Below are 25,592 nucleotides of genomic sequence, written 5' to 3'. Positions count from 1 at the left end.
TAATAGAATTGTAAGGGAGGGTGCACGTGCACCAGTCTTTAGAGGTGACAGGGCAAGTTTATAATGTTATACAAATGCATCAGATTCTCGAGTCTAGTAACAGAGGATTCGAGAAATATGCCAAACTATGAACTGCTTGTCAAACCGCAGATGAAATATTGTGGACAGTTCCAGCCACAACACTTTTGAGAAGGAAGTCAAGGACTTAGGAAGGGTGTAGAGGAGATTTACTACTGGTGTCAGGGATGTGAAGATCTCAGTTATGAGGAGATACTGTAGTTTCTTGGATTCATCTCTTTAGAGAAAGAAATAAACTAAGAAAAGATGTGATGGAGATCTTGTTCAAGGAAATGAGGAGAAAACCCAAAGGCAGAAGGAGGACTTGGAATCAGAGGAGACAAAGTTAAGATAATTGACACTTTCTGTTATAACAGATTGCTCAATCACTTTAATAGTGGATTGAATGTACGAAAAATCTTACAAACCTATGAGTAAAGAGCAAATTAGTGAGTTTATTTAATAGTTTAATTAAGAAGCCAGGATGGATATGTAGGAATAAATAATCTCATATTGCACTATAATACGTAAAATTTCATTATTGTCTCTCATTACGACACCTGATATATGAAATTAAATTTAGACTGATGCAGTTTTGTACCATTTCATTAGCCGCTCCCAGGTCAACCCTGATATGGGAGGTGCTGAGAATAGCTTCCTTTTCTCCACTGAAATCCAACCCTCCCTGATCAATTAACTCTTCCTCCACTCTGCCTTAAAGAGTGTGTTTGCTCAAATCTTTTTAGAAAGTGGAACTCATGATACACTTATGATTGCGCCTGTGTACAATGCTCTTTCAGTCGATAGCTTCTCGACATCATTAAACCATATATTTCACTTCTTTTATGTCTTTTGCATTTGTTTTTCATCCTGGATGTGATTCTGGAACTGTTGGAGTCTGTGGTTTGCAGTTTGGAGGCTGTTTGGATGTTTCAGCGCTGTGCAGTCTCTGGGAGGATTCAGGGAACAGAGGTAGTATGAGGGACCCTCATTGCAGGCAGGCTGCAGGATGGGGTGTGAGCCGATGTTCAACTCCATTTCGCCAATTAAAGCTTCCATTGTGCCCAATTAAAGCAACACCAGAGACTGAAACATCGAGGCAAATTCAGAAGGTGAGCGCCAACTGTCTGCTGTGCCCGAAGAATGTTACCCAGGTTTTCTGAGTTTTGGATGTGGACTTGGACTATAGACTTTTCCCAGGAGTTTTTTTACATTCTGTGTTTTTCATCTGATCTTTCTCGATTTTTTTCTGGGGGAGGGAATTGGGGGGTGGACGTGCCTGTTCCATTTTTGTTCATTTTTTATGTGGGGAGGGAGATTTTAAGGTTGAGATCATGTTGCCTTCCTTTTCTTTCTTGGTTTTATGGTTACCTAGAGAAGAATTTCAATGTTTTATGCTCTGATAGTAAATGAACATTTGAAACTTTAACAAAAAAAAAGAAAATCTGCAGATGCTGGAAATTGAAGCAACACACACAGAATGCTGGAGGAACCCAGCTGGCCAGGCAGCATCTATGGAAAAGAGAAAACAGTCAACGTTTTCAGGCTGAGACCCTTGTCAGCCTAAAATGATGCAAACAAGTTATTTTGAGTATAAGGTACAGTTAATGTTAGGTAGGCTCTTTGTTGTGATGTACTTGTTCTTAGAAAGAGAAGGCATAAGCACTTGGGGTTCTGCTTTATTCCAACTGTGGGTGCAAGGATTTTTTTGAACCATGCTTTGTTCTGTGCTCAATCAGCCGAATCAATCTAGAAGTTCTCAGAATTTTAGCAGGTTGTGTACTTCCTTTGATGTTCTCAGCTTGAATATTAATTGCAATCTTTTACTTTTACCATCTTCTTACTTCATTCCCCTTCTCCACCCACCCACCTTCAAAGACCTTTCCTGTCTGGGTTGACTGCGCACTCTTAGCAAACTTTCCTTGCCCGGACATTATTTTAATCCTTGCTCTGCTACAACTTCCACAGGTCAATTATTTTATAAACAGTCTTAGCTAAACATTTACCCAAGATGATTTTTATTTGTTAACCCCAGGAGGGTTGTATCCTTAACAGCAAAGATGGCAATCAAAGTATTGCATGTGTATATCGTTTATTTAATGGAGGTTAGTTGAATTTCAACCTCACTCTGTTGCCCCTCCTCCATCCCTTTATCCCACAGTCCACTGTTTGCTCCTATCAGATTCCTTCTTCTTCAGCCCTTTACCTATCACCTCCCAGCTTCTTACTTCATACACCTTCTTAATCTGGCTTCTTTCTTCTTCCTTTTCAGTCTTGACAAAGGGTCTTTGCCCAAAATGGTGACCTTTTATTCTCCTCCATAGATACTGCCTGACCTGCTGAGATCCTCCAGCATTTTGTGTGTTACTCAAGAGTTCCACTATCTGCAGCATCTCTTGTATTTTGATTTGCTGGGGCGATTTGCTTTGTTCCTGCCTCGGTGCTGAGGAAATCTGAACCAGTGATCAATGTGCCTTGACTCCAAAGTGCATTTTGAATGAATGCATCATCTTCCTCCTCCTTTTCTCCTTCTCAGTGAATCAGAGCCAATGACTCACACATCATGGAGTGCAATTTGGGGGATGTACCACAGAGCAGACAACACAATTGAAATGGTAACAGAGCAAATGGTTACTTAATTCAGCAAAGAGAGAGAAGATACTTGGGAGAGAAAATGGAATATAGGCATTAACTAATTCATGTGGTGCTTCACTTCCATCTCTGTCAGAGTTGTCTACTGTATCTGGTATTTCTGATGATGTCCTCTCTATGTGGATGAGGCCTGACATAGACTGGGGAACTGCTTCATTGAACACATCTGTCACAGTAGCTGGGATTGCCCGTGGCTACCCGTTTTAATTCTAGTTCCTACTCCCATGCTGCTGCAACAAAGAGACCACTCTTGGGTTAAAGGAGCAGCACCTTATATTCTGTACGGGAGGGCATGAACATCAATTTCTCCATCTTCCAGTAATTTCTTCCCCCTTCCCCTTCGCTCTTTGTCTGGTTCCCCTTTATTTCTTCTCACTTGTGTACATCACCTCCCTCTGCCACACCCCTTCCTTCCCTTTCTCCCAGGATCTGCTATCCTCGCCTATCAGATTCGTTCTTCTTCAGCCCTCGACCTTTACTACCAAAAACTCCCTACCTCTCCGTTCACCCTCCCTAGCACCTTATACCTTCCCCCTTAGCTGAGTTCATCAATCACCTGCTCTGCATTTCAGCAATTGCAGAACCTCGTGTTTATTGTGTGGTTGCATGCCAACAACCAAAGCTCAGAATCTAGTTGTCAAAAGTTGCCCTCTGAGAGTTTCGGATGCCTGTTAACTGGATTATTTCTTTCATTAATATCTTTTATTTCTATTTGACTAAAAGAAGATGGGTGACTTTAGGGGCCGAGTCATTGGGTATATTGAAAGTGAAGGACGATAGATTCTTGGTTAGTAAGTGTGTCAGACATTATGGAGAAAAAGCAGGAGAATGGTTTTGAGAAGGACAACAAATCAGTCGTAATGGAATGGCAGGAGCAGATTCAATAGGCAAAGAGCCGACTTCTCATTTTCCAAAAATACTTTATTCAGAAATATTGCAAAATAAAATTATTTACATAGAAAAAAGCATTCGTTAAATCTGAGTCCTTATACAATAAATAAAATTATTTACAATAAATTATGCATTGACTCTCTGTACCTATTCAAATTAAAGATGTTTACAATAAAACATTCATTGACTCTCAAACATTAGACAAGGATTAAAGACCTATTTACAATAAAATAAAATTACTAACGATAAACACCCAGGCATTGACTCTCATTCCTTTACGGAAATTCCTTTGCGGTCTGTACATTTCCAGCCACTCCTGGGGCACCATGTCTGGAGTCAGGCAGGGCTGCTCTCTCTCCCCTGTCTTGTTTGTGTGCTGCATAGAACACTTTGCCGAAGCCACCAGGAGGGATGAGGGCATAAGAGGGGTGACGGTCCCATGCAGTGGAGGTACCCAAGTTAAAACCTCCCTGTACATGGACAATGTCACCGTCTTCTGCTCTGATCAGAGGTCAGTTTGCAGACTTATGTGCATCTGCAAACAGTTCGAGCAGGTGTCGGGGACCAAGGTCAACCTCACCAAGAGCGAAGCCATGCTCTTCAGCAGCTGGCCCGAACAATCCGTTGTCCCCTTCACCATCAGGCCCGACCACGTGAAGGTGTGGGGATTTGGTCGGAGGGACTGAGGCATGCAGGGAGAATTGGCAGGAGCGGACTTCCAAGGTGAAACAGAAACCTGATCGTCAGGTGTTGTGCTCTCAGGTCTGTTGTACTTGGCACAGGTGTGGCCTGTCCCCCACTCCTTCAGCTCGGAAATAACCAGAGCTGTCTTCAGATTCGTCTGGGGATCGAAAATAGAGCGAGTCAGACGAGCTATCACGCACAAGTCCCTGGACAATGGGGGCAAGGACATCCCAGTGTCACCCTCACCTGATGGCCAGCTTCGTGTGCCCACTTCTGCTCCGAAGTCTCATGGTCTTATAACACCTGACAGAAGAACAGTCAACATCACCACCAATACACTTGTACATCAGGAAAGGGAATGTGAGGTTGTTTGGACCTGATGTGATCTGACTATGTTAGAGTGATAAATCAATGGTTCTCCATTATGAAGTCACATAAACTGTGTGCTGTCTAACGATTAAATCGTATAATGTTACAAAACAGTTAGAAATCAAATTTTTCTCATTGGGTGTAAAAGTTGTCTCAAATGAATCTCAGTCTGTTTTTCTTTCTGAAAAACGGAAAGAAAAGGCTGCCAACTCCAAATGCCCAACACAACCAGCCTGGGCGAGAGTCGGAATGGAGGCTCTTCGAGAGGATATTGCAGGCATGAACTTTCCATCTGCTTCTAGAAGGTGCCTGTCATATCCCCTTGAAAGAGTGAGCTTTGGAGCCATTGACAGGATGCAGATTCAAGAATGGGTCACGCGTCCACTTATTCCTCTCAAAACCTTATGCTACACACACAAAATGCTGGTGAAACACAGCAGGCCAGGCAGCATCTCTAAGGAGAAGCACTGTCAACGTTTCGGGCTGAGACCCTTCATCAGGATGAACCTTATGCTCTTTGTTCTTCATTCTATGTTTAATGCTTCTCAAGGGGTTTTGGAGGTGCAATGATAAAATGGTGAGTGATATTTGTCAATCATCCTCCATTTCAAGGGTCATAAGGCCACAGAGTAAACGCTACGTTCAGCTACAACTCCCTTTCAAGAACTCTACAACTTATGTTCTCAGTATTTATTTATTCATTCATTCGTCTGTTACTTTGTTTATGTATTTATTATTTATTTACTTTATTATCTATTTGCGCATTGGTTGTCAGTCCTTGTGCACAGCTTTTCATCAACTCTATTGTATTTCTTTGTTCTACTGTGAATGGCTGTAGAAAAATAATCTCCAGATAATATACAGTGACATATACGTACTTTTTTAAATAATATATTTATTTTGAACTTTTGAGCTGAAGTAAGTATCAATTTAATAGATAAGAGATGTAAGGTTTGTTCTCATCACTGAGGTAAAATCAGTATTAAGTTGGATATACTCTTCAGGAGACCATGAAGCACTGGAAGGAGCCTTGAAGCTAAGCCTCACTGAGTCATTTTGACTTCCCATTTCCAACTGGTAAATGTCCAAACAAAATCAAGCCATATTTTACTGCTTTTTCTCATGTTTTGAAACCAAACTTCTAAAAATTAAGTACCCTAATTCTTTCAACAACTGACAATTTCTTTTCCACTCTAGGATATTTTATTTCATAGCTAGGTGGACTGGATAAATTTTATTGAACCTGTAAATGTTCATAAGCAAATGCTGACAGTGTACTTTATACTCAATGACAGAACCATCACAATCAAAGAGAAAAGGATAGATTTGCATTTGAAATGCTCTCACACGGCTTGACTCACTGCCTTCCAATCTACTCATTACCCAGGCCGTCAGGGCCCATTGTGAAGCACAGCGGTGTACCTGAAGCTGTCTCACCTCTGCAGCGGCCTGGGTTCACATCAAATCTTCAATGCTTCAGAAAAACTGACCTCCAGCGTCTGATGTGTGCAAGATTAGGAGAGGCATACAGAACGCAGCCAGCACAACAGGCAGCCAAAGAGGAGCTTCTTTGAAGTGTCATCACTGTTGTAATAGAGGAAACATGGCAACCAATTTACACATCGAGTACTGAAGGCCCAACTGGGCCTTACTGACAAAGTTACCCTACTAAACTCCTCCCACTTTCCTGCATTTAGACAGTATACCCTCTAGACATTTCCTATCCATGCACCTGCAAGTCACCTTTAAATATTGTCAATATATGTGTCTTAACCACTACCTCTGGCAGCTCATCACACTCTCAATAAAAGGTTTGCTCTTCAAGCTCCTATTAAATCTATCACCTTACACGAGCTCTTGATTGCCCAGCCATGGAAAAGAAACTGTGCCCATTTGCCTTGTCTCTGCTTTTCCACAGCTTACTTCTCAAACAATCCAGTCTACAAATCCCAATCTGTTCAACCTCTCTCTATACGGTCAATCCCTTGAGTCCTGGAAAGATTTTTGAAAATCCCTTCTATACTCTTTCTAGCTGAGTTGTATCTTTCCTACAGCAGGGCAACCAAATCTCTACACACAGCAAGATCCCAGATATTGTGATACATCATCTTAGAGTTATTTGTCAGACATACGTTGAAACATACAGTGAGAGGCGTTGTTTGCATCAGCAGGGATTGTGATGGGCTCCTGCAGCATGACGACCTACTAACATTTACTGTCCATCTTTGGAATGTGGAAGGATACCAGTGGAAATGCACATGGTCGGGGAGAACGTAAATATATCCTACAGCCAACAGCAGAAATTGAGCCCAGATGAGTATTGGTACTGTAAAGCAACGACAAAAACCATACAGTACAGTACTGGTCAGTCACAGTCAAAAACCACTCCACCACTGTACAGTCCAACCACGTTCAAACCACTCCACCACTGCACTGTCCAGTCACGGTCAAACCACTCAACCACTAGACTGTCCACTCACGGTCAAACCACTTCACCACTGTACTGTCCAGTCACGGTCAAACCACTCAACCACTATACTGTCCAGTCACGGTCAGACCACTCCACCACTGTACAGTCCACTCACGGTCAAACCACTTCACCACTGTACTGTCCAGTCCCAGTCAAACCACTCCACCACTATACTGTCCAAACACGTTCAAACTACTACACCACTGTACAGTCCAGTCACGGTCAGACCACTCCACTACTGTACTGTCCACTCACGGTCAAAGCACTGAACCACGATACTGTCCAGTCACGGTCAAAACACACCACCACTGTATTGTCCAGTCATGGTCAAACCACTCCACCACTATTCTGTCCAGTCACGGTCAAACCACTCCACCACTGTACTGTCCAGTCACGGTCAGACAACTCCACCATTATACTGTCCACTCACGGTCAAAGCACTCCATCACTGTACTGTCCAGTCACGGTCAAACCACTAAACCACTGTACTGTCCAGTCACGGTCAAACCACTCCACCACTATATTGTCCAGTCACGGTCAACCTACTACACCACTGTACTGTCCGGTCCCGGTCAGATCACTCCACCACTATACGGTCCAGTCTCAGTCAAACCACTCCACCACTATACTGTCCAAACACGTTCAAACTACTACACCACTGTACAGTCCAGTCACGGTCAGACCACTCCACTACTGTACTGTCCAGTCATGGTCAAAGCACTCAACCACTGTATTGTCCAGTCATGGTCAGACCACTCCACCACTATACTGTCCAGTCACGGTCAAACCACTCCACCTCTATACTGTCCAGTCACGGTCAGACCACTCCACCTCTATACTGTCCAGTCACAGTCAGACCACTCCACCTCTATACTGTCCAGTCACGGTCAGCCCACTCCACCTCTATACTGTCCAGTCACGGTCAAACCACTACATCACTGTACTGTCCATTCACGGTCAGACCACCCCACCACTGTACTGTCCAGTTACGGTCAGACCACTCCACCACAGTACTGTCCAGTCACGGTCAGACCACTCCACCACTGTACTGTCCAGTTACGGTCAGACCACCCCACCACTGTACTGTCCAGTTACGGTCAGACCACTCCACCACAGTACTGTCCATTCACGGTCAGACCACCCCACCACTGTACTGTCCAGTTACGGTCAGACCACTCCACCACAGTACTGTCCAGTCACGGTCAGACCACTCCACCACTGTACTGTCCAGTCACGGTCAAACCACTCATCTAATATACTGTCCACTCACGGTCAAACCACAACACAAGTATTCTGTCCAGTCACGGTCAAACCACTCCACCATTATACTGTCCACTCACGGTCAAACCACTCCACCACTCTACTGTCCACTCACGGTCAAACTACTCCACCACTGTACTGTCCATTCACGGTCAGACCACCCCACCACTGTACTGTCCAGTTACGGTCAGACCACTCCACCACAGTACTGTCCAGTCACGGTCAGACCACTCCACCACTGCACTGTCCAGTCACGGTCAAACCACTCAACCACTAGACTGTCCACTCACGGTCAAACCACTTCACCACTGTACTGTCCAGTCACGGTCAAACCACTCAACCACTATACTGTCCACTCACGGTCAAACCACTTCACCACTGTACTGTCCAGTCCCAGTCAAACCACTCCACCACTATACTGTCCAAACACGTTCAAACTACTACACCACTGTACAGTCCAGTCACGGTCAGACCACTCCACTACTGTACTGTCCACTCACGGTCAAAGCACTGAACCACGATACTGTCCAGTCACGGTCAAAACACACCACCACTGTATTGTCCAGTCATGGTCAAACCACTCCACCACTATTCTGTCCAGTCACGGTCAAACCACTCCACCACTGTACTGTCCAGTCACGGTCAGACAACTCCACCATTATACTGTCCACTCACGGTCAAAGCACTCCATCACTGTACTGTCCAGTCACGGTCAAACCACTAAACCACTGTACTGTCCAGTCACGGTCAAACCACTCCACCACTATATTGTCCAGTCACGGTCAACCTACTACACCACTGTACTGTCCGGTCCCGGTCAGATCACTCCACCACTATACGGTCCAGTCTCAGTCAAACCACTCCACCACTATACTGTCCAAACACGTTCAAACTACTACACCACTGTACAGTCCAGTCACGGTCAGACCACTCCACTACTGTACTGTCCAGTCATGGTCAAAGCACTCAACCACTGTATTGTCCAGTCATGGTCAGACCACTCCACCACTATACTGTCCAGTCACGGTCAAACCACTCCACCTCTATACTGTCCAGTCACGGTCAGACCACTCCACCACTATACTGTCCAGTCACGGTCAGACCACTCCACCTCTATACTGTCCAGTCACGGTCAGACCACTCCACCTCTATACTGTCCAGTCACGGTCAGCCCACTCCACCTCTATACTGTCCAGTCACGGTCAAACCACTACATCACTGTACTGTCCATTCACGGTCAGACCACCCCACCACTGTACTGTCCAGTTACGGTCAGACCACTCCACCACTGTACTGTCCAGTTACGGTCAGACCACCCCACCACTGTACTGTCCAGTTACGGTCAGACCACTCCACCACAGTACTGTCCATTCACGGTCAGACCACCCCACCACTGTACTGTCCAGTCACGGTCAAACCACTCATCTAATATACTGTCCACTCACGGTCAAACCACAACACAAGTATTCTGTCCAGTCACGGTCAAACCACTCCACCATTATACTGTCCACTCACGGTCAAACCACTCCACCACTCTACTGTCCACTCACGGTCAAACCACTCCACCACTGTACTGTCCAGTCACGGTCAGAACACTGATCACTGTAAGGTCCAGTCACGGTCAAACCACTCCAATAATGTACTGTCCAGTTATGGTCAGACCACTCCACCACTGTACTGTCCAGTCACGGTCAAACCACTCCACCACTATACTGTCCAGTCACGGGCAAACTGCTACACCACTGTATTGTCCAGTCATGGTCAGACCACTCCACCACAGTACTGTCCAGTCACGGTCAGACAACTCCACCACTGTACTGTCCAGTCACGGTCAGACAACTCCACCACTGTACAGTCCAGTCACGGTCAAACAACTACACCACTATTCTGTCCAGTCACGGTCAAACCACTCCACCACTGTACTGTCCAGTCTCGGTCAAACCACTCCACCATTATACTGTCCACTCACGGTCAAACCACTCCACCACTGTACTGTCCAGACACGGTCAAACCACTCCACCACTGTACTGTCCAGTCACGGTCAAACCACTCCAATACTGTACTGTCCAGTTATGGTCAGACCACTCCACCACAGTACTGACCAGGCACGTTCAGACCACACCACCAATATACTGTCCAGTCACGGTCAAACTACTACACCAATGTAGTGTCCGGTCCCGGTCAGACCACTCCACCACTATACTGTCCAGTCACGGTCAAACCACTCCATCACTATACTGTCCACTCACGGTCAAAGCAATCCACTACTGTACTGTCCAGTCATGGTCAGACCACCCCACCACTGTATTGTCCAGTCATGGTCAGACCACTCGTCCTCTATACTGTCCAGTTACGGTCAAACAACTACACCACTATACTGTCCAGTCACGGTCAGACTACTCCAACACTATACTATCAACTCCCAGTCAAACCGCTAAACCACTATACTGGCCAGTCACGGTCAGTCTACTCCACCATTATACTGTCCACTCAAGGTCAAACCACTCCACCACAGTACTGTCCAGTCACGGTCAGACAACTCCACCACTGTACTGTCCAGTCACGGTCAAACCACTCCACCACTATTCGGTCCAGTCACGGTGAAACCAATACACCACTACACAGTCCAGTCACGGTCAAACCACTCCACCACTATACTGTCCAGTCACGGGCAAACTACTACACCACTGTACTGTCCAGTCACGGTCAGACCACTCCACCACAGTACTGTCCAGTCACGGTCAAACTACTACACCACTATTCTGTCCAGTCATGGTCAAACCACTCCAATAATGTACTGTCCACTCACGGTCAAACCACTCCACCACTGTACTGTCCAGTCACGGTCAAACCACTCCACCACTGTACTGTCCAGTCACAGTCAGAACACTGACCACTGTACTGTCCACTCACGGTCAAACAACTACACCACTGTACTGTCCAGTCACGGTCAGAACACTGACCACTGTACTGTCCAGTCACAGTCAAACCACTCCAATACTGTACTGTCCAGTTATGGTCAGACCACTCCACCACTGTACTGACCAGTCACGGTCAGACAACTCCACCACTGTACTGTCCAGTCACGGTCAAAGCTCTCCACTACTGTACTGTCCAGTCACGGTCAGACTACTCCACCACTATATTGTCAACTTACGGCCAGACCACTCCACCACTGTACTGTCCAGTCATGGACAAACCACTCATCTAATATACTGTCCACTCACGGTCAAACCACTACACCATTATACTGTCCACTCAGGGTCAAACAACTACACCAGTATTCTGTCCAGTCACGGTCAAACCACTCCACCTCTGTACTGTCCAGTCTCGGTCAAACCACTCCACCATTATACTGTCCACTCACGGTCAGACTACTCCACCACTATATTGTCAACTTACGGCCAGACCACTCCACCACTGTACTGTCCAGTCATGGTCAAACCACTCATCTAATATACTGTCCACTCACGGTCAAACCACTACACCATTATACTGTCCACTCAGGGTCAAACAACTACACCAGTATTCTGTCCAGTCACGGTCAAACCACTCCACCTCTGTACTGTCCAGTCTCGGTCAAACCACTCCACCATTATACTGTCCACTCACGGTCAAACCACTCCACCACTGTACTGTCCAGTCACGGTCAGAACACTGATCACTGTAAGGTTCAGTCACGGTCAAACCACTCCAATAATGTACTGTCCAGTCACGGTCAAACCACTCCACAATTATACTGTCCAGTCACGGTCAAACCACTCCACCACTATACTGTCCAGTCACGGGCAAACTGCTACACCACTGTATTGTCCAGTCATGGTCAGACCACTCCACCACAGTACTGTCCAGTCACGGTCAGACAACTCCACCACTGTACTGTCCAGTCACGGTCAGACAACTCCACCACTGTACAGTCCAGTCACGGTCAAACAACTACACCACTATTCTGTCCAGTCACGGTCAAACCACTCCACCACTGTACTGTCCAGTCTCGGTCAAACCACTCCACCATTATACTGTCCACTCACGGTCAAACCACTCCACCACTGTACTGTCCAGACACGGTCAAACCACTCCACCACTGTACTGTCCAGTCACGGTCAAACCACTCCAATACTGTACTGTCCAGTTATGGTCAGACCACTCCACCACAGTACTGACCAGGCACGTTCAGACCACACCACCAATATACTGTCCAGTCACGGTCAAACTACTACACCAATGTAGTGTCCGGTCCCGGTCAGACCACTCCACCACTATACTGTCCAGTCACGGTCAAACCACTCCATCACTATACTGTCCACTCACGGTCAAAGCAATCCACTACTGTACTGTCCAGTCATGGTCAGACCACCCCACCACTGTATTGTCCAGTCATGGTCAGACCACTCGTCCTCTATACTGTCCAGTTACGGTCAAACAACTACACCACTATACTGTCCAGTCACGGTCAGACTACTCCAACACTATACTATCAACTCCCAGTCAAACCGCTAAACCACTATACTGGCCAGTCACGGTCAGTCTACTCCACCATTATACTGTCCACTCAAGGTCAAACCACTCCACCACAGTACTGTCCAGTCACGGTCAGACAACTCCACCACTGTACTGTCCAGTCACGGTCAAACCACTCCACCACTATTCGGTCCAGTCACGGTGAAACCAATACACCACTACACAGTCCAGTCACGGTCAAACCACTCCACCACTATACTGTCCAGTCACGGGCAAACTACTACACCACTGTACTGTCCAGTCACGGTCAGACCACTCCACCACAGTACTGTCCAGTCACGGTCAAACTACTACACCACTATTCTGTCCAGTCATGGTCAAACCACTCCACCACTGTACTGTCCAGTCACGGTCAGACCACTCCACCACAGTACTGTCCAGTCATGGTCAAACCACTCCACCACTGTACTGTCCAGTCACGGTCAAACCACTCCACCACTGTACTGTCCAGTCACAGTCAGAACACTGACCACTGTACTGTCCACTCACGGTCAAACAACTACACCACTGTACTGTCCAGTCACGGTCAGAACACTGACCACTGTACTGTCCAGTCACAGTCAAACCACTCCAATACTGTACTGTCCAGTTATGGTCAGACCACTCCACCACTGTACTGACCAGTCACGGTCAGACAACTCCACCACTGTACTGTCCAGTCACGGTCAAAGCTCTCCACTACTGTACTGTCCAGTCACGGTCAGACTACTCCACCACTATATTGTCAACTTACGGCCAGACCACTCCACCACTGTACTGTCCAGTCATGGACAAACCACTCATCTAATATACTGTCCACTCACGGTCAAACCACTACACCATTATACTGTCCACTCAGGGTCAAACAACTACACCAGTATTCTGTCCAGTCACGGTCAAACCACTCCACCTCTGTACTGTCCAGTCTCGGTCAAACCACTCCACCATTATACTGTCCACTCACGGTCAGACTACTCCACCACTATATTGTCAACTTACGGCCAGACCACTCCACCACTGTACTGTCCAGTCATGGTCAAACCACTCATCTAATATACTGTCCACTCACGGTCAAACCACTACACCATTATACTGTCCACTCAGGGTCAAACAACTACACCAGTATTCTGTCCAGTCACGGTCAAACCACTCCACCTCTGTACTGTCCAGTCTCGGTCAAACCACTCCACCATTATACTGTCCACTCACGGTCAAACCACTCCACCACTGTACTGTCCAGTCACGGTCAGAACACTGATCACTGTAAGGTTCAGTCACGGTCAAACCACTCCAATAATGTACTGTCCAATTATGGTCAGAACACTCCACCACTGTACTGTTCAGTCACGGTCAAACCACTCCAATAATGTACTGTCCAGTTGTGGTCAGACCACTCCACCACTGTACTGTCCAGTCACGGTCAGAACACTCCACCACTCTACTGTCCAGTCACGGTCAAACCACTCCAATACTGTACTGTCCAGTTATGGTCAGACCACTCCACCACTGTACTGACCAGTCACGGTCAGACCAATCCACCATTATACTGTCCAGTCACGGTCAAACCACTCCACCACTATACTGTCCAGTCACGGGCAAACTGCTACACCACTGTATTGTCCAGTCATGGTCAGACCACTCCACCACTGCACTGTCCAGTCATGGTCAAACCACTCAACCACTGTACTGTAAAGTCAAGGTCAATCCACTACACCACTATACAGCCCAGTCACGGTCAATCTACCACACCACGATACACTCCACTCACGGTCCAACCACTCCACCACTATACTGTCCAGTCAATTTCAAACCACTCCACCACTATACTGTCCATTCACGGTCAAAGCACTCCACTACTGTACTGTCCAGTCATGGTCAGACCACTCCACCACTATATTGTCCTGTCACGGTCAAACAACTGCACCACTATACTGTCTAGTCACGGTCAAACCTCTCCACCATTGTATTGTCCAGTCATGGTCAGACCACTCGAACTGTATGCTGTCCAGTTACGGTCAAACAACTACACCACTATACTGTCCAGTCACGGTCAACCCACTCCACCACTGTACTATCCACTCACAGTCAAACCGCTAAACCACTATACTGTCCACTCACAGTCAAAACACTCCACCACTGTACTGTCCCGTCACGGTCAAACCACTCCACCACTATACTGTCCAGTCACGGTGAAACCAATACACCACTATACGGTCCAGTCACGGTCAAACCACTCCACCACTTTACTGTCAAGTTACGGTCAGACCACTCCACCACTATACTGTCCAGTCACGGACAAACCACTACATCACTGTACTGTCCATTCACGGTCAGACCACTCCACCACTATACTGTCCACTTAAGGTCAGACCACTCCACCACTGTACTGTACAGTCATGGTCAGACCACTCCACCACTATACTGTCCAGTCACGGACAAACCACTACATCACTGTACTGTCCATTCACGGTCAGACCACTCCAAAACTATACTGTCCACTTAAGGTCAGACCACTCCACCACTGTACTGTCCAGTCTCGGTCAAACCACTTCACCATTATACTGTCCACTCACGGTCAAACCACTCCACCACTGTACTGTCCAGTCATGGTCAGACAACTCCACCACTGTACTGTCCAGTCACGGTCAAACCACTCATCTAATATACTGTCCACTCACGGTCAAACCACAACACAAGTATTCTGTCCAGTCACGGTCAAACCACTCCACCATTATACTGTCCACTCACGGTCAAACCACTCCACCACTGTACTATCCACTCACAGTCAAACCGCTTAACCACTATACTGTCCAGTCACGGTCAAACTACTACACCACTGTACTGTCCAGTCACGGTCAAACTACTCCACCACTTTACTGTCCACTCACGGTTAAAGCACACCACCACTGTACTGTCCAGAAACGGTCAGACCACTCCACCACTGCACTTTCTAGTCACAGTCCAACCACTCAACCACTGTACTGTAAAGTCACGGTGAAGCAACTACACCACTGTACTGTCCAGTCACGGTCAAACCACTTAACCACTATACTGTCCAGTCACGGTCAGACCACTCCACCACTGTACTGTCCAGTCACGGTCAAACTACTTCACCACTGTACTGTCTGGTCCCGGTCAGACCACTCCACCACTGTACTGTCCGGTCCCGGTCAGACCACTCCACCACTGTACTGTCCAGTCATGGTCAGACCACTCCACCACTGTACTGTCCAGTCACGGTCAAACCACTCCACCACTGTACTGTCCAGTCACGGTCAGACCACTCCACCACCGTACTGTCCAGTCACGGTCAAACCACTCCACCACCGTACTGTCCAGTCACGGTCAAACCACTCCACCACTGTACTGTCCAGTCACAGTCAGACCACTCCACCACTGTACTGTCCAGTCACGGTCAGACCACTCCACCACTGTACTGTCCAGTCACGGTCAAACCACTCCACCACCGTACTGTCCAGTCACGGTCAAATCACTCCACCACCATACTGTCCAGACACGGTCAAAAACCATTGAATTCATTGAATCCAATCTCATGTTGCAGGAACAACACCTTATATTCCAGATGGTTAGCCTCCAACCTGATGGCATGATCATTGACTTCTCTAACTTTGGTTAATGCCCCCCCCCCACCCCTTCTTACCCCATCACTGACATATTTAATTGTTTGTCTGTTCTCCATCTGCTTCTTGTGCTTCCCCCCACCCCTCTTTCTTTCTCCGACGCCTCCCGTCCCATGATCCTTTCCCTTCTCCAGCTCTGTATCTCTTTTGCCAATCATCTTTCCAGCTGTTAGCTTCATCCCACCCCCTCCGGTCTTCTCCTATCATTTTACATTTCCCTCTTCCCCCCACTACTTTCAAATCTCATACTATCTTTCTTTTCAGTTAGTCCTGACGAAAGGTCTCGGCCTGAAACGTCGACAGTGCTTCTTCCAATAGATGCTGCCTTGCCTGCTGCATTCCACCAGCATTTTGTGTGTGTTGCTTGAATTTCCAGCATTGCAGATTTCTTCGTGTGTGCTGGACTTTGACCCTGGTCTGAGACCAAATTAACTATTCCCTCCCTCATTGCCACCACCCTCCATTTTTCACTCATCCAGATGTCTATCTCAGAGATTCTTAAATGTTTTTACTGTATCTACCTCTACCACCACCTCACTGTGTAAAATAGGCACCTCTGACACCTCCCCAATACTTTGCTGCAATCTCTTTAAATGCATGCCCCTTCATAATAACCATTGCTGTCCTAGGGAAAAAAGTCTCTGGCTCTCCAATCTAACTTTGTCTCTCAGAGTTTTAGAGCACCGCAGCACCAAAACAGGCCCTTCAGCCCAACCGATCCATGCCAACCTGTTATTCTGCCCAGTCCCTTCAACCTACAGCCCTCTGTACCCCATCCATGCAATTATCCAAATTTCTCTTAAGTGTTACAATCAAACCCACATTCATCACCTCTGCTGCCAACTCATTCCACACTCTCAACACCCTCTGACTGAAGAACTTCCCCCTCAGGTTCCCCTGAAAGATTTCTAGTTGGAGTCACACTTAGCCCCAGTGGAAGGTTCCTTCTTGCACACTCATCTCCTTGTACCATATTTTAGCACCACATCCCAAAGACAGCGTATTTCTGTTTGCTGTCCATATAACCATATAACAATCACAGCACGGAAACAGGCCATCTTGGCCCTCCTAGTCCGTGCCGAACCCTTAATCTCACCTAGTCCCACCTACCCGCACTCAGCCCATAACCCTCCACTCCTTTCCTGTCCATATACCTATCCAATTTCACCTTAAATGACACAACTGAACTGGCCTCTACTACTTCTACAGGAAGCTCATGTCCATCACTTAGTTGGGACACGAGCCATATTTCCAAGTTTCAGGGGGCAGGAAGTGTGTGAAGTTACCAAACTAGAGAGAAGGTTCTTGGGAAACTGAAAGGTCTGAAGATAGATAAGTCGCCTGGGCCAGTTGATGTACACCCCAGGGTTCTGAAAGAGGTGGCTAAAGAGATTGTGGAGGCATTAGTAATGAACTTTTAAGAATCAACAGATTCTGAAATGGTTCCAGAAGACTGGAAAATTGCAAATATCACTCCAAGAAGGGAGAGAGGCAGAAGAACGGAAACCATAGGCCAATTAGACTGACCTCAGTGGTTGGGAAGATGTTGGAGTCGATTGCTAAAGGTGAGGTCTCAAAGTACTTGGAGGCCCATGATAAAATAGGTTGTAGTCAGCATGATTTCCTCAAGGGACAATCTTCCCTGATAAATCTGTTGGAATTCTTTGAAGAAGTAACAAGCCGGATAAACAAAGGAGAATCGGTTGAAGTTGTGTACTTGTATTTTCAGAAGACCTTTGACAAGGTGCCACACATAAGGCTGCTTAACAAGCTACAAGCCCATGGTATTGCAGGAAAGATGTTAGCCTGGTTAGAGCATTGGCTGACTGGCAGGAGGCAAAGAGTGAGAATAAAGGGAGCTTTTCCTGGTTGGTTGCTAGTAACTAGTGATGTTTCACAGGGGCTATGTTGGGACTGATTCTTTCTATGTTATATGTCAATGATTTGGATGAAGGAATTGATGGCTTTGTTTGCGAAGTTTGCAGACAATATGAAGCGACAGGTAGTTTGAGGAAGTAGAGAGGCTACAGAAGGACAGACAGATTAGAAGAGTGGGCAAAGAAATGGCAGATGGAATACAGTGGCAGGAAGTGTATGGACATGCACATTGGTAGAAGAAATGAAAGGGTTGACTATTTTCTAAATGGAGAGAAGATACAGAAAACTGAAGCACAAAGGGATCAGGAGACCTTGTGCAGGATTCCCTAAAGATTATTTTGCAGGTTGAGTCTGTGGTGAGGAGGGCGAGTACAATATTAGTAATCATTTCAAGAGAACTAGAATGTAAAAGCAAGGATGTAATGTTGAGACTTTACGAAGAACTGGTGAGGGCTCATGGAATATTGTGAGCAGTTCTGGGTCCCTCATCTTAGAAAGTTTGTGCTGAAACTGGAGAGGGTTCAAAGGAGGCTCACGAAAATGTTTCCAGGATTGAACGGCTTGTCATTGGGAGATCGTTTGATGGGACTGGGTCTGTATTCTCTGGAATTCAGAAGAATGAGGGATGGCCCCATTGAAACCTATCGAAAATTGACAGGCCTCAACAGAGTAGAAGTGGAGAGGATGTTTTCTATGGTGGGAGAGACTAGGACCGGAGTACACATGAACAGAGATGAGGAGTTCCTTTAGCCAGAGAGTGATAAAACTGTGGAATTCTTTGCCACAGACAGCTGTGGAGGCCAAGTCTTTATGTATATTTAAGGCAGGTGTTGATAGATTCTTGATTAGTCAGGACATGAAGGGATTGGGCAGGAGACTGGGGCTGAGAGGAAAATTGGATCAGCCATGATGAAATGGAGGAGCAGGCTCAAAGGACCAAATGGCCTAATTCTGCTCCTATATCTTATGGTCTTCTGGAATCACTTAACAAAAACCTGGATTTATCTGCATCTAGGGTTGCTGATAATTAATGAACTTCAGGTAATTTGATATGCAGAACAAAAGCTGACACCAATACCTTGTGCCGTGTATGACTCAGCAGCATGTCATCCAGTGCACTCATTCGCTTAGTCATCCAGATAGCTTGTTATTCCACTTTGAAGGTTAGCTTTGCCTGGCAATAGAGCTCCTCAGTACAACAGTGGCTTGTGCCCAAGGACACGGTTAATGCTTGCATTCTCTGAAAAGGACACTCATTCTAAGTCACTGCACCAGAGGGGTGTGTTTATTGCAATCATTCAGCACAGGGATGAGTAAGTAATTGAAAATTAGAGAAGGGAAAAGCATGCATTCTTAACACAGCATGAAGAATTTTACAGTTATTGTGTATTTCTGAGATGCCGATTTATGCACAACCAAGTTCCACAAACAAAAATGAAGCAAATTTGACACAAATTGTGAATTGGACACAACATCACAGGACTGCCCCTGCCCCTGCCCCCTAAACTCTATTTAGGGTAACAGACCCTTCCAGGCCTACAATCCCACTCCGCCCAATTACACCTACATGACCTACTAAATCCCAAGTCTTTAGAATGTGGGAGGAAACCTGAGCACTCAGAGGAAAGATGCTGTCTTAGGGAGAACATAGGAACGTCTTACAGACGGCAGCAAGAATTGAACCCGTGTTTTTGGTGCTGAAATAACAAAACACTACTGCTGGGCCACCATGTCACACAGCACTTTTCTATGTTGTAATATATTTTACTTTGTTAATAATTTTGGCTATGAGTTAAATTTTGGCCAGATGATATAAGGTGGGATTTGTCTAATCCCCTGAAATAATCACATGGGATCATTTTAAAATGTTGAGGACAGATGGGTGACTCTGAGTATTTGTAAAAACGCAGCTCTATTGAGCCAGCAATCCTGTAGGGACGCGCAGAGATTGCGTAGACAAAGTGGGAATTGAACTCATCACAGCTCAGAAATGATCCTATCTGGATCATGGCGTGATATGACAACTGCTGCAAGAAACTGCAGAGCTGTGGACACAACGCGAATCGGCCTCTCCCTCATGGATTCCGTCTAATCCAGACAAATCAAAGATCCCACTCACACCAGACATTCTCTCTTCTCCCGTCATCCATCATACAAAAGCCTGAAAGCACCTACCACTCAGCTGAAATAAAGCTTCCCTCACTGGTATAAGATTATTCACAAAATGCTGGTGGAACACAGCAGGTCAGGTAGCATCTATAAGGAGAAGCACTTTCTACGTTTCCGGCCGAGACCCTTCATCAGGAAACGTTGACAGTGTTTCTCCCTATAGCTGCTGCCTGGCCTGCTGCGTTCCATCAGCATTTTGTGTGTGTTGCTTGAATTTCCAGCATTTGCAGAGTTCCTCGTGTTTGGTATAAGATTATTGATTGGTTCCCTAGTTCGATAAAATGGACCCTTGACCTCATTGTGGTCTTCAGCTCAGTGTTCACCTGCATTAAACTTTCTCCACATTCAGTTATTAATCTCAGTGCGCTGTGTAACAATCTGACCTGTATGCAAGACAAGCTTTACAGGTCACCTCAGTTCATGTGGCAATAACAATCCAATTCCAATTTCAATTCTGATGGGTGCCAGAATGCAATGGAGTGAAAAACTTATGCTCCTGGTAAAAGGAAGAGGGAAGGAAAAAGAAAAAGAATGCAAAAGAAAAAATGAATGAATGGACCAGTTACCCATTGTCAACTCATTTTTGAGTGAAGAAAAAGCAGAACCTGGCACAAGTGGAGATGACAGTGTTTTCTCAAGTTTGAAAAATAAACTCCTGTAAATCACTGGAATTCATTTTTAGGAGCAGAATTTTCATTATGCAACTATCGTTGACTTGTACTTTACCAGATAAATAACCTTGTTTTTAATTGTAGTTACAATAGACAATAGGTGCAGGAGCAGACCATTTGGCCCATCGAGCCAACACCGCCATTCAATGTGATCATGGCTAATCATCCACAATCAGTACCCTGTTCCTGCCTTCTCCCCATATCCCTTGACTCCGCTATCTTTAAGAGCTCAGTATAAGTTTGAGGCTGCACTGTAACATGGTGGTTACAGTGCCAGTGAACCTGGTTCAATTCTTGTATGTTCTCTCTGTGAATACGTGGTTTTATTCCAGGTGTTCTGGTTTCCTGCCAGTTCTATTCCAGGTGTTCCGGTTTCCTCCCGGTTTTATTCCAGGTGTTCTGGTTTCCTGCCAGTTCTATTCCAGGTGTTCCGGTTTCCTGCCGGTTTTATTCCAGGTGTTCTGGTTTCCTGCCAGTTCTATTCCAGGTGTTCCGGTTTCCTCCCGGTTTTATTCCAAGAGTTCTGGTTTCCTGCCAGTTCTATTCCAGGTGTTCCGGTTTCCTCCCGGTTTCATTCCAGGAGTTCTGGTTTCTTGCCAGTTCTATTCCAGGTGTTCCGGTTTCCTCCCGGTTTCATTCCAAGAGTTCTGGCTTCCTGCCAGTTCTATTCCAGGTGTTCCGGTTTCCTCCCGGTTTTATTCCAGGTGTTCCGGTTTCCTCCCAGTTTTATTCCAGGTGTTCCGGTTTCCTCCCAGTTTTATTCCAGGTGTTCTGGCTTCGTGCCAGTTCTATTCCAGGTGTTCCGGTTTCCTCCTGGTTTTATTCCAGGTGTTCTGGTTTCCTGCCAGTTCGATTCCAGGTGTTCCGGTTTCCTCCTGGTTTTATTCCAGGTATTCTGGTTTCCTGCCAGTTCTATTCCAGGTGTTCCGGTTTCCTCCCGGTTTTATTCCAAGAGTTCTGGTTTCCTGCCAGTTCTATTCCAGGTGTTCCGGTTTCCTGCCGGTTTTATTCCAGGTGTTCCGGTTTCCTGCCAGTTCTATTCCAGGTGTTCTGGTTTCCTCCTGGTTTTATTCCAGGTGTTCTGGTTTCCTCCCGGTTTTATTCGAGGTGTTCCGGTTTCTTCCCGGTTTCAAAGATGCCTGGGTCGGGAGGTTAGTTGGTGACATGGGTATCCTTGAGTGATGTGGGCTCACTTGGTTGTTATCTCATAAAAAGTGGCGGGAAGATTTTCAACGGTTGCTTCACGACAGGACTCAGTGTGTCAAAGTGAGTATCTCACCGTGACTGTGAAGTCCATATAGACTACATCCACTGCCTTACCCTCGTCAACATTCCTCGTAACTTCTTCAAAAAATTCAATAAGGTTTGTCAAACATGACCTTCCACGCACAAATAATGACATCTTAAAGATCTCCGTCAGAGCTCCTGCTATTTCTACACAAACTTCCCTCAAGGATATTCTCTGGGGAATATCCTGTCAGGACCCGGAGATTTATCCACTTTTAAATTTCTTAAAAGCGCCAGTACTTCCACCTCTTTAATTGTCATAGGTTCCATAACTTCCTTACTTGTTTCCCACACCTTACACAATTCAATATCCTTCTCCTTAGTGAATACCGAAGAGAAGAAATCGTTCAAAATCTCTCCCATCTCCCTCGGCTCCACACATAGCTGACCACTCTGATTCTCTAAGGGGCCAATTTTATCCCTCACTATCCTCTTGCTTTTAATATAACTGTAGAAACCTTTCAGATTTACTTTCACCTTATTTGCCAAACCAACCTCGTATCTTCTTTCAGCTTTTCTAATCTCTTTCTTAAGATTCCTTTTACATTCTTTATATTCCTCGAGCAATTCCTTTACTCCATGCTGCCTATATCTATTGTAGATATCCCTCTTTTTCCGAACCAAATTTCTAATATCCCTTGAAAACTATGGTGCTTTCAAACCTTTAACCTTTCCTTTCAAGCTAACAGGAACATCAAGATTCTGTACCCTCATAATTTCACCCTTAAATGACCTCCATTTCTCTATTACATCCTTCCCATAAAACAACTTGACCCAATCCACTCTCTCTAAATCCCTTCGCATCTCCTCAAAGTTAGCCTTTCTCCAATCAAAAATCTCAACTCTAGGTCCTGTCCTGTCCTTCTCCATAATTATATTGAAGCTAATGCTATTGTGATCACTGGACCCGAAGTGCTCCCCAACACATACATCTGTCAGCTGACCTATCGCATTCCCTAACAGGAGATCCAACACTGCCCCATCTCTAGTCGGTACTTCTATGTATTGTTGCAAAAAACTATCCTGCACACATTTCACAAACTCTAAACCATCCAGCCCTTTTACAGAATGAGCTTCCCAGTCTACGTGTGGAAAATTAAAATCTCCCACAATCACCACCTTGTGTTTACTACAAATATCTGCTATCTCCTTACACATTTGCTCTTCCAACTCACGCTCCCCATTAGGTGGCCTATAATACACTCCTATCAGTGTTACTACACCTTTCCCATTCCTCAATTCCACCCAAATAGCCTCCCTGGAGGAGCTCTCTAATCTATCCTTCCAAAGCACCGCCATAAAATTTTCTCGGACAAGCAATGCAACACCTCCTCCTCTGGCCCCTCCTACTCTATCACACCTGAAGCAACTAAATCCAGGAATATTTAGTTGTCAATCACACCCTTCCTGCAACCATGTTTCACTAATAGCTCCAACATCATAATTCCAGGTATCAATCCACGCTTTAAGCTCATCCACCTTTCTTACAATGCTCCTAGCATTAAAATAGATACAGTTAAGATACTCTCCACCTCCTCCTCTCTTTTCATCCCTAACAATGCATTCAAATTTATTATCCTTTTCTTTCTTCTCCCTTACATCTTTGGGCTGAGCGCATCCCTTCTCCATCACCTGCCTTTCCTCCCTCACACACTGTCTATTTACTTGCTCTACTGGTGAACTAACCTCTCCTCCCATCGTTTCCTCAAATTGATTCCCGCCCCCCCATCTTACTAGTTTAAAGTCTGCCCTGTAGCCCTAGCAAACCTCCCCGCTAGGATATTGGTCCCCCCAGGATTCAAGTGTAACCCGTCCTTCTTGAACAGGTCACGCCTGCCCCAGAAGAGGTCCCAGTGATCCAGAAACTTGAATCCCTGCCCCCTGCACCAATCCCACAGCCACGCGTTCATCCTCCATCTAATTCCATTCCTACTCTCACTGTCGCGTGGCACAGGCAGTAATCCCGAGATTACTACCTTTGCGGTCCTTCTTAACTGCCTTCCTAACTCCCTATACTCTCGTTTCAGGACCTCTTCCCCTTTCCTACCTATGTCATTGGTACCTACATGTACCACGACCTCTGGCTCCTCACCCTCCCACTTCAGGATATCTTGGACGCGATCAGAAACGTCCCGAACCCTGGCACCAGGGAGGCAAATTACCATCCGGGATTCCCGATCACCTCCACAGAACCGCCTGTCTGAACCCCTGACTATCGAGTCCCCTATTACTATGGTCCTCTTTCTTCTATCCCTACCTTTCTGAGCTACAGGGCCGTCCTCTGTGCCGGAGGCCCGGCCACTGTCACTTCCACCAGGTAGGCTGTCCCCCCCAACAGTACTCAAACATGAGTACTTATTGTCAAGGGGTACAGCCGCTGGGGTACTCTCTAGTACCTGCCTCTTCCCCTTCCTGACCGTGACCCACCTATCTGCCTCCCGTGGCCCCGGAGTGACCACCTGTCTGTAACTCCTCTCTATCACCTCCTCACTCTCCCTGACCAGGCGAAGGTCATCGAGCTGCAGCTCCAGTTCCCTAACTCGGTCCTTCAGGAGCTGCAGTTCAGCGCACCTGGCGCAGATGTGGACATCCGGGAGGCTCGGAGACTCCAGGATCTCCCACATCCGACACCGAGAACAACAAGCTGCTCTCACAATCATACTTCCCAAATAACTGACAATAACAAGAACTAAAAGATAAGCCTACTGTGCCCTCTTCCGCCTAAGCCCCCTGAGCCCAAGCTCTACACTCTGCTCCCGACTCACTCTGCTGCCCACAAACGAAGCTGCCCGCTTCTTAAGGCTGTGTTCTTTTTATATCTTCCCTCCTTCCCAGGCCTCCTTACCCGCCTGCGCAGTCCCGCCTCTCAGAACTCCGATCTGAGACGCAATTGGACAATTTGAAAATGGCCGCCGCTGCTCTTGTCCATGGAGTTCAGATTGGCCAAGGTACCAGCCGGTAAATTTCTGCAGTTAGTCATGGAGTTCAGAATGGACAAGGTACCCAAATGGTAAAGACCTGCAGATAGAAATAGAGGAGTATTGCCAAGATAACCAGCCGGTA

This window comes from Hypanus sabinus, chromosome 22, assembly GCF_030144855.1.
Source record: "Hypanus sabinus isolate sHypSab1 chromosome 22, sHypSab1.hap1, whole genome shotgun sequence".
Lineage (NCBI taxonomy): Eukaryota > Metazoa > Chordata > Chondrichthyes > Myliobatiformes > Dasyatidae > Hypanus > Hypanus sabinus.
Note: the sequence above shows the minus strand (reverse complement) of the source record.